At 38.1% G+C, this 11,853-nt stretch overlaps 1 pseudogene; it reads left to right on the plus strand.

Annotated features, from left to right (window-relative positions):
- The first annotated feature begins 232 nt into the window (after nt 1–232).
- Nucleotides 233–792, plus strand: LOC122223718 (annotated as a pseudogene).
- Nucleotides 793–11,853: the final 11,061 nt, after the last annotated feature.

The following is an 11,853-nucleotide window of genomic DNA, read 5'->3' on the forward strand; positions in this document are numbered from 1 at the left end:
GAGGGTTTTCACAAACTAGCACCACTAGGTTTCAAAAAAATACCCCTCTTTCCCCTGCCTAACCCCGGAGCATCTAGCAAATAAAAGCAAGAGGTGGAAAGAGTAAGAAGAAAAAACAGACATTGCCTCCCCACCCCACCCTCCTTGGGAAAACATTTCAAGTATCTTGGGGAACATGCAAGGAGAAGCTTTCAATTAGATATGTGACTGCTCTTTCTTCTGGGCTATGCACATGCCATCCAGAGTGAGGAAGAGCTGGAAACTTTGGGGCCATGTGAGCTGGAGCCTGGTAAGCCAGGGCCACGGTGCCTTGGCAAACACCAGAAGCACCCAGAAGGCCAGGGGAATGCTGGTGACATGCATCACCACAGGATCAACTTTGACAAATATCACCCAGTTTACTCTGGAAAAGTTGGTATGAAGCATTATAACTTAAAGAGGAACCAGAGTTTCTGCCCAACTGTCAACCCTGATAAAGTGTGGACCTTGGTCAATGAGCAGACACAGGTAAATGCTACCCACCCCCCCCCCCAAAAAAACTGGAATTGTTCCTATCATTGATGTGATGCAATGGGGCTACTACAAAGTTTGGGGGAAGGGAAAGCTCCCAAAACAGCCTGCTATCATGAAGGCCAAATTCTTCAGTAGAAGAGCTAAAGAGAAGATTAAGGGCATTGGGGGAGCCTGCGTCCTGGTAGCTTGAAGTCACGTGGAGGGAGGTTCATTAAATGCTAACAAGTGCTCTGGGGTACCTGGGTGGCTCAGCTGGTTAAGCATCCAACTTCAGCTCAGGTCATGATCTCATGGTTTGTGGGTTCGAGCCCCATGTCAGGCTCTGTGCTGTCAGTTCAGAGCCTGGATATTGAAGCCTGCTTGGGATTCTGTGTCTCCTTCTCTTGTGGCCCCTCCCCTGCTCACGCTCTGTCTCTCTCTCAAAAATAAATAAACATTAAAAAAATATTTTTAAAAAACAAAATAAATTTTTAAAATGCTAACAAGTGCTCTTCTAAAAACAATTTAAAAATTAAAAAATCAGGTATGTGACAAGTCTTGATTTAAACTGGGCTGGAATTGTTAATGGCTCAAATTGTTCGAATCTCCAGTGTCTAGAAAAACAAAAGCCTTAGACACCATCCCGGAGCTTGGCATGGAGGTTAGTTAAGGTTTTATTTAAAGGTAATGGTGAGAAAGAATAAAGTGGTTTCCTCTTTGCACAGCACACCACTACATTCAATATACAGGTCACATTTGTGGGGCACCATCTAGAGTTCCTTAAGAACCAGAATGCTGCCCAACAGATTTACCTGCTCAACGAACACATAAAGAGAACCACCCAGGGAAAACAATCTCTGAAAGGCTGGAGCAGACTTTGAATGATAAGATTCTACCCAGAGACTTAACCTATGCAGTGGCACCAAGACTCCCTGGGACAGTGAGCTCTATCTGTGCTTTGTTTTGTTCAATGTCAGGCATGAGCTGGGATTTGACAAGTGAGTCCGGTTTTATGTGAGGAAAGGAGGGAAATCATCCCAGGAGGGAAGCATTAGGCTAGAAGGGGCTATACACCGAATGTTCGTGTCACCCCAGAATTTATATGTTGAAACCTAATCCTCAATGTGATGGTATCTAGAGGTGATTAGGTCATGAGGGTGGAGCCCTCCTGAATGATTAGTGCCCTTATAAAGAGACTCTAGAAAGCTCCCTTGCACCTTCCAACATGTGAGGACACATCTATGAATTGGGAAGCAGGACTTCAGCAGAATCTTAATCTTCAGAACTGAATCTGTAGGTTCTTTAATCTTAGTCTGCCTAACCTCCAGAACTCTGAGAAAAGAATTTGTTGTTGATAAGCCACACAGTCTATCACATTCTGTTTTGGCAGACCAAATGGATAAAGAAGGGAAGCAAAGGCTTAATAGGTGGGAATAGGGCAGTTGCAAAGAAACCAGAAGGACTTGGCTAGAGCAAAAGGTGAACATTGCAGCAGCAGGAGAAAGAGTGTTACCTAAGTAGGGCAGAGTCATTAAAGTTGGAAAAAGAGGGGCACCTGGGTGGCTCAGTCTGTTAAGCATCCCACTTTGGCTCAGGTCATGATCTCGCAGTTCTTGAGTTCCAGCCCCTTATCAAGCTGAGTTCGAGCCCCACGCTGGGCTATCTGCTGTCAGCACAAAGCCCACTTCAGATCCTCTGTCACTTCCCCTCTTTGCCCTTCCCCCACTTGCATGCTGTCTCTCAAAAATAAATAAACTTTTTTTTTTTTAGTTGGAAAAAGAAGTTTGGGCTTGCTGCAATGTATAACAGAGAACCATTAGAGTTTCTGAAACTAAGCATTGGCACATAAATGTGCTCTTTTTATTTTAAATAAAGATAAGCAAAATGGAGAAGAGAAGAATGAGGTTGAGAACCCCAGCTAGAAATCCACTGCGAAATTCCTATGGTGGCTCTACTTTTTGAACAGAAGTTACAACCTGTGATCTGACAAGTTAGGAGTGAACATAGATCAACAAAATAGAATACCTGAATTAAGGATGTTCCAGAAAGTCTTTAGTTATTGCCATTGCCAGGCATGTGGCAATGAGGTGGTATGATTTTTTAACCCTTCCTTGTTTGTTGGAACATGTTGTAAGACAAGATCTCCCCGATCCTCCTGAAATTGGTCAATTTGGGGGCAAGCAGGAAATTATTTAGCAACAGTTGCACCATTATGAGATTTCATTCTTTCCCAGAGCTACGTTTTAGTTAGACTTCTATTTACAACGAATTCATCTCGAACAACCAACACAAAACAAAAAAAAAAAAAAAAAGTTACTCTGAACATGAATCAATTTGTTGGCTACCTCCCTGAAGCTAAATTTCCCGAAAAGTACCACACTCCACAGTCAGGTTTCCTGGGTGCCAGCCAAACTGAAGGTATTAATACTTCTTAGAAAGTACAGTATAATTCGTCTGTGGGAAAATGTTTCACACACACACATACACACACACACACACCATTTAACAATACAACTATCATATAACCTTACCTCTATCTGTCCTGATTTCCTTACTCAACTTCCACTCCCACTAACTTCTCAGCATGCCAGACGCTAGGACCTCAGGGGGTTTAACACTGAGCTCAGCTCAAATGTCTGGAGTAATAACTTTCTAAGTTTTGAAGCAATAAAAGAAACTACAAATGAAATGATCAATAATTACATCACTAAAAAATTCAAAACTTGTGCTAAACAAAAACTATACTGGAAAGACATACAGTGGACTAAATAATATTTATAGTAGTTAAACAAGGAAAGGGTTAAAATCTACATTAAAATGAGCTTGTAAAAATTGTTAAGAATATTATTCAGGCTCTCTGGACACATGAGAATATATGAAATAACCAGACAATCTGCATAAAAAATAGAAATTATAATTAGTAATCACAAATATGAGGAAATGTTCAATCACTCTAATAGTCAAAGAAATACTTATTAAAATGATAACAAGACACCATTTTATACCAATTTGATTTCAAAATCAAATACTCAGGAATGGTGAGGTGGTGTACTTATACCTGCATAGAATAAATGGGTATGATAATGCTTTTTCAAAGAAGAGTTAACATAGTAAAGAGCTATTAAAATGTTATGTACCTTGATTCAGAAAGCCTATTTCCATGGATTTATTCTGAGGAAATAATCCAAAAGTATTTTCTAAACTTGCATATAGATTTCCATAGCAATATTATAATATCAAAACAAAACAAAGCAAAACAAACCTGGGTCTGTGTGCCTTACAGTTTAGAAATGGTGAATAAACAGTATTCTGCCTAATTAATGGAACAAAAGAATCCTAAAAAGAGGGGCACCTGGGTGGCTCAGTCGGTTGAGCATCCAACTTAGGCTCAGGTCATGATCTCACGGTGCCTGAGTTCGACCCCCGCGTCAGGGCTCTGTGCTGACAGCTCAGAGTCTGGAGCTTGCTTCAGATTCTGTGTCTCCCTCTTTCTCTCTCCTCCCCCGCTCATGCTCTGTCTCTCTCTTCTCAAAAATAAATAAACGTTAAAAAAAATTTTTTTAAGAATCCTACAAAGAAATGAAAAATGAGAACAGATGGATTTTCAGTGAATAGGAATGTGAGAGTATTGGGTTTTTACTTTCATTTTAAGTTCTGTTGATGTTGTTATAACAATGTTTGTATAAATTCTTTCTTGTTTTTAAGTTTTATTTATTTATTTTGAGAGAGAGTCAGAGAGAAAGACCGAGCATGAGTGGGGGATGGGCAGAGAGGAGGAGAGAGAGAGAATCCCAAACAGGTTCCACGTTGTCAGTGCAGAGCCCAGCGCAGGGTTGGAATGCATGAACTGTGAGATCATGATTTGAGCTGGAAATCAGGAGTCGGACACTTGACCAACTGAGCCACCCAGGCACCCCGGTTAAATTCTTTCTTAATCAGTGAGCTAGTACTCATAATAAAGAACCTTCATTTTTTTTCTTTCCTTTTTCCTTTTTCTGTAACACTGGCAATTCATAACAATCATAAGGAATCCTCAGTTTACACTGTAAATGCTCCATGCAATGCTATCAAGTAATTTGTCCTCAGATTTCCACTCTCCAGACCAGCCTATTTGGAGCTTCCTCTGAGGCTTTGTTTTTTTTGTTTTGTTTTGTTTTGTTTTATTATTATCTGTCAATTTATTTCATTTTGCTTTGGGAAACTATCACCCTGAAGTAGCCTGTCTGTATTTTACTTCTAAACACAATGAGAAAGACATCTGTGAAAAGTAGAGATATTTTCCTGGAATCATCAACACTTTACTTACACAATTCATTACTTTTTAGACTGAAGGGGACATTCTGAACTAAGTCCAAAGAACATGACACACAGTAGGTTAATAGGTCCCATAATATATAAAGCTGCTTTAAAAGGCATTCCTTTCAAATGAAATTGAAAGTACTAAACCACGGTTTGTTTTGTGAATCACGGTCTAAAAGTAGCTCAGAATTTCTCAAGAAAGTTGTGCCATCTAAAACCAAATCATCTTAATCCTAACAGAATTTATTCAACCAATAAAGAGAGGTAGCATCCTTGGGAGATTCAACAGACTTAACCAAAAATATCTTTGCAAGCACCTCTATACACTTAATATTGAAAAGAAATAGTAGAGCTGAGGTTTTTATAGGAGAACACTAAATGTCTTGAATTAGAGTTTCAAGAAGCCTAAGACAGAATTACAGTCCTCTTACTTGCATACGTTTTGAGAAATTCATGCAAGACATTACATTTTAAAAATCTATTTACATCTCAAAGTGTTATTAGTTTCATACTAGTTCGTATAATATCATGAGAGTTACCACTAATTTTATCATATTACTGATTCTTTCTCATCAACAAAATGGCCTCTTGGTCAGTAAGAGCCCAGGTCCATTTCACAAGCACCATGTTTCCATAAGGGAATTTGGACTAGAACAGTGGTTCTCAATCTTTGCTATATATTAGAATCAGCTGGGGCCCTTTAAAAAATATATAAGGTTTCACCAAAAACCTATTAATTCTGAGGGAGGGGTTGGGAACTAGCATCAAACTTTATAAAAGCTTCCTATGAAATTCTAATGATCATCCAGAGGTGTGAGTCACTGTAATAAAGTGATATTTCTATCCTTTCTCCTCTTACCTTGCTGACTCATCCCCAAGTGGGAAATTTACCTGCCTTGGGAGTGTTTAGAGTATAACATACATTGCTTCATGTCCCTCTGTTGGTTGGAATTACTGTTTTAAAAAGCAGCATACCATTTCTTACAAAGTCAAACATATACTTACTATGTGATCCAACAATCACACTCCTGGAAATGTACTCAAGAAAATAAAAATGTAAGTCCACACAAATACCTATAGAAAAATGTTTACAGCAGCATTATTCATAATAGCCAAAGACTGGAAACCCAAATGTCCGGCAACCGGTGAACGGATAAACAAAATGTGATCCATGCAATATAATATGATTCAGCAATAAGAAGAAACAAACTAATACGTGCAACAACATGGATGCTATATACTGTACAATTCCATTTATATAACATTCTCAAAGCAAAACAACAGGGACAGAAATCTGATCAGGATTGCTAGGGTCCCCAGATAAGGCTGAAAATGAAAGGAGATTAACTACAAAGGCATAGGAGGGAACCTCTTGCGGTATAGGAAATAGTCTACATCTTGATTTTGATGGTGGTTATATGATTCTATATATTTACCCAAATTCATCCAACTATACATTGAAAATCATTAATTTTGCTGTATTTATATTTACTTTCAATTTTTTAAAAAAGTACCCAACTTAAAGGGTTTTTCCTTTTTCTGCTCACACTATTGGTGTTCACAGAGTGTGAAGCAGCAATTCTAGGTATGTGAGTTGCTCTAAACACTCAAACTGTCTCTCAGGTGAATTAACCCAAGTTCTAGAACTTGGGGAAAGGAAGCCCAATGGTGGATCCACCTGCATTTTCCAATCCACTTTACAATAACAATGCTGTAGGTCCATCTCCTGAATGACCTCTGAATCACTTCTTAAATAGTTCTAAAAGGAATAAGTGAGGAGGTTAAATTAATCATCATGCCAGCTGCACCCTGATGGCCATATTCATTAGGAAATCTTGTAAGATCAATACTACACTAGATTAGGACAACTGAAATAAAACATGGAAGATGGAGGAAGATAGGAGGCCTTTAACTTCAGTACTTTTATGAGTGTTGACCATTGTAGGCTACAACACATTATATTTTGGCTGGCATTTACAGACACAAGGCAATTTTCACTGGCCTTAGTAAGAAGTTTTTTCTGGCAGACTTAGATCCAAGCAGGTTGACTGAATCAAACATCAGCGTTGCAGAAAAAAGTATTTTCATACCATGTAAGACATACAAAACTTTGTTGTACAAGATTATTATGTATTGGTGGAATAATTTTTGCTCCCTATGATCTGTTTCTTAGAAAGGATAGTAGACTAGGGCTCAAAATTACAAAAGACAGTTAAGTGTACATAGGCCATAGACAGCTGGCCTTTTAATTGTAGCATCTGGGCATTAATAGGTGACAACAGATCAGTAGACCCAGGTTCTATTCCTATCCATCTTGTGTTGATCTTTTACAGGTGTAGGACCAAGGAAGGAACTGAGTATAAATCTCTTGAAGTCATTTGGCTTGCCCACTATAATTTGTTAATGTACATAAGTCCATTATGGCTTTTTTTTTTTTTTTATTTTAAAGACTCAAATTTTGGCTTCAAATACAAACAAGTGAGAAGTATTTTAGTAGATAAATAAAAAGAACTAGAATGCAGTGCATGAACTTTTATGCAGTGCATGAACTTTTTCAAAATCTGTTTTAATAACCTATAAGAGACATTTTGGGTAAAATTTGAATATGGACTGAATATTAGGTGATATTAGGAAATTCACTCCTTTTCTTTGGTGTGATAATGCTATTGTGGTTCTGTTAAGAGACTATCCTTATTTTTATGTGATATATGATGAAAAATTAGGGACAAAGTGTCCTGATTTCCATAATTTGTTTTTAGGCAGTACATAAAATTACATATTTTTTCATGTTTATCTATCTATCTATATATATAGATATAGATATAGATATATTCATACATTTGTAAACACAAAAATATGTAAATATATTTATGCACATACATACATACAGATAAAATAAATACAATTATATAATATTGTTGAATGTAGGTATATGAGTGAACATTATACCTCTCTTTCAACTTTTCTTTAGATCTAAAAATTTTCATATTAAAAATATAGAGAATGTATGGGGCGCCTGGGTGGCTCAGTCGGTTAAGCGTCCAACTTCGGCTCAGGTTGTGATCTCGCGGTCCGTGCGTTCGAGCCCCGCGTCGGGCTCTGTGCTTGTCAGCACAGCACCTGCTCAGCTGAGCACCGGCTCAGAACCTGGAGCCTGCTTCTGATTCTGTGTCTCCCTCTCTCTCTGACCCTCCCCCATTCATGCTCTGTCTCTGTCTCAAAAATAAATAAATGTTAAAAAAATTTTTTTTAATAGAATTAAATAAATAAATAAATAAATAAATAAATAAATAAAAATATAGAGCGTAAGTATTCATACTATAGGGGATATGTCATCTTCTTGGCTTAAGGAAGAGAAACAATTCAATGAAATAGTAAATCAAAGGTTAAAAATAATTTAAACACAACAATGTTAATATACTTTATATATGGAACTATACACTTAAAAATGGTTAAGATAGTTAATTTTATGTGTACTTTACCACACTTGTTTTTCATTTTTCTGATTAAATTTTAAAATGAAGAAAATAATAATTTAAAAGGCCTCTTCCTGGCACACTGTCTCTGGGAATCAGTTTTGCCCAGGAAATAAGAGAAGAAATGCATTGATTTTAAAGGACAGGCATCAGTTTTCCTAGCAGAGTGTGAACAGAGGGGAAAACACAAAAAATAAAAGACCAGCGGTTGGTCAGGTTACACTCTAGAGGAAGAAAGAGAATTCCTTAGGAGAAAGGGAAAGGCCCTAGAGAAAAACCTTAATGGATATAAAAGGAAAATAAGAAATCTTCAAAGCCAAGCTAGAACACCTAAAAAAAAAAGATATGTATTCTAATCTAACTGCCCATTAAAATTATACTATAAAATGAGAAGATGAGTTGACACTAGAAGAGAGAGGATACAAAGAAACCTTATAGAGGAAGGACCAAGGTATGGGAGAGAAGCTTGAAATGAATTGTGTCCAAAATTACATATGTTGAGGTCCTAACCCCCAATATCTCAGGATGACTTTATTTGGAAATAGGGTCCTTGCAGATGCAATTTGTGAAAGTAACATTAGGTCACATTAGATTAGGGTGGAACCCTAATCCAATATGGCCAGTGTCATATTTGGACACAAAACACAAAGACACAGAAAGAAGACAATGTGAAGAGACACAGGGAGAAGACCTCCATCTACAAGCCAGAGACAGAGAGCTGGAACGGCTCCTTCCCTCACAGCCTCAGAAGGAACCAGCCCTGACAACACTCTGACTTCAGTGAACTCCTAGCCTCCAGAAGTGTGAGAGAATACATTTCTGTTGTTTAAGCCACAGCAGTTCATTATAGAATATGTAGGCAGATTGGAGAGGGAAGATTGAGACTGGCAGGGCAGAATTCTTGAAACCCATTAAGTTTCAAGATGACACAGCTATTTTAGGCATGCCTGGGTGGTTCAGTAGGTTAAGCATCCAACTTTGGCTCAGGTCATGATCTTACCGTTTGTGAGTTTGAGCCCTGCATCAGGCTCTGTGCTGACAGCTTTAATTAAAAAATAATAATAATAGGGGCGCCTGGGTGGCGCAGTCGGTTGAGCGTCCGACTTCAGCCAGGTCACGATCTCACGGTCCGTGAGTTCGAGCCCCGCGTCAGGCTCTGGGCTGATGGCTCGGAGCCTGGAGCCTGTTTCCGATTCTGTGTCTCCCTCTCTCTCTGCCCCTCCCCCGTTCATGCTCTGTCTCTCTCTGTCCCAAAAATAAAAAAAAAATAAATAAAAATAAATAAATAAATAAATAAAAAATAATAATAATAATAATGTTTTCTAATTAAAAAAAAAAAAGAAAAAGAATGACATGTCTATTTTAAGAAGAGACACAAGTATTGCTTATATCCGGAGGAAACAAGCCGAGGAGTTTTATAGTTAGGACTTTAAGAGGCAGGAAAAAAATGAGACATGCTAAGGGTGAGCCAGGCAAGACAATCATATATTAGGTCCAGGCCTGGACAGATGCTAGTCTCATGGAAGAATATTTCACAGACAGAATTCTATACTTTAACAAGTTGAAGGCAGATGCATGTCACCAATGAATGTTTCAGGCAAAGCAGAACTCCTGGATTTCATCTCTCTCATTATGAAGAAAAGCCACAGTGAAAAATCTAGGAGAATGTGTTAGGAAGAGATGACTGGCTCGGCAGGAGGGGTTAAAAGGTAAAAAGACAGGCAAAGAAGGAAGTGGTTTTTTCCTCTGGAGTATCAGAAGTTAGTCAAACCCAGAAAAAAAGTCAAAAACAGACAAAGCAAGGTCCAAGATAGAACCTAGTCTAGAAGTATTCATTTTCAGTGGGCCCCTAGGAACACATCAGAGACATTAGCAAGAGTTTCAAGTCAAGGATCGGCTGAAGGAGGCAAAACATATCCCTAGGCTAGTAGTCAGCAAACTTTTCCTGTAAGGGGCCAGCTAGCAAATATTTTAGTCTTTGTAGGTCATGCAGTCTTAGTTGCCACTACTCAACTCTGCCTTAGCATGTCCAAGAAGCCATAAGCAAACAGAAATGAATGAACATGGCTGTACCGCAATAAAATTTTATATGTGGACATCAAAATTGGATTTCATGTAATTTTCATGTGTCACAAAATGTTATCCTTTTGCTTTTTTCAACCACCTAAAATGTAAAAAAAAATTATACTTATTAATGAATGGAATAAATTTATTATGTTTAAATATAAATGTAAATTTATATTTTACCATATAAAAAACAGGCAGCCGGTTTGGATTCTGCCCAGGTGCCATAGTTTGCAGACCCCTAGCCAAGGCAATTCCAAAGCAAGAGCCCAAGGCAACAGCCATTGTAGTAAAGGACTAGAAGTGCCTCTCATTGAAAAAAGTGGAGGTAATGTCCTACAGAACCCACATTCAGTTCTACCCTAGTGAAACAGAGATGCAGGCCTCAAAAGGCAGATGGGTCTAAGCAGGTTTTGAATATGCTGAAGGATACATCAAATAATTGTCTGGGCATGTCACCTTTGTAAATTTCTAAATTTTACAAAAGCTATTCTCTGAGACAGGATGCATTATGCATAGATAAATTTTCCCCAAGATGCAGTAAACACAGGGCATGGTGCCATAGTTAATCCATAATTAATCTCTTGAGAAACATTTTCCTGAGTTTCTATTTATCGGTCATGGTCTCCAAGCAACTGGCACAGACTGACTATATCCTGGTGAGGCTAAGACTAGGTTGGTCTCTTTACACATGTGTGTTTCCACTATCTCCATCCTTCCTTCAAATACTACTGAATGGCTGGTCAGGAACCCATCAAGCTTGGGGTTAAGGCAAGATCATTTTGCTTGTAATAACTACTTAAGAGGTAAGAGATTTGACAATGTTTTAAATTTTTGACAATTACATTTATGCGACCCACTCATATTTTAGACTTCTTAAAAAGTGGGACTTTTGAAAGACTTTAGGTTGAATTAATTCAGTTTTAGTATCCTGAGAGAGTACATCAGTCATTATGAACTAGGTTATTACACAGAAACAAACAATTCCAAAACACAATTTTGATAACAATGACAATTCATTTTTCAGTCCACACTACATGTCTATTATAAGTCAGCAAGGGGATTCTGCTTATAATAAACAAGAGACCTCATCTGTTGCATGTTCCTTCTCAACCCAATACTTCCACACGTGCCAGGGAAGAAGTATAGAGCTAAGCAAAGTGCACACTGGCTCATAAATTTTCCACCAGGAGGTAACACATCATTTCAACTCACGTTTCACTGGTCAGTGTGAGTCATATGACAAGGCCTAATTTCAAAGGCAGTAGTGAAGTAAAATCCAATCACAGGCCATTAAAGAGCAAATACTTAGTTTGCAGTGCTGATAACTCTCACAGTGAACAATATCCATTCCAGTGGGAAATGCCAAAGCTGCCAATGGTAAAGAACTTGATTCTACCCAGAGTCTGAGTGAGACCTCTCTGAAACTGAACGGAATGACAAGTTAGTAAGAGCTCTAATTTCTTTGTGCTTAAATTTATATAAAGGAAAGAAAATTTAGTTATTAGACTTTTGATCTGGG

This window comes from Panthera leo, chromosome B4, assembly GCF_018350215.1.
Source record: "Panthera leo isolate Ple1 chromosome B4, P.leo_Ple1_pat1.1, whole genome shotgun sequence".
Lineage (NCBI taxonomy): Eukaryota > Metazoa > Chordata > Mammalia > Carnivora > Felidae > Panthera > Panthera leo.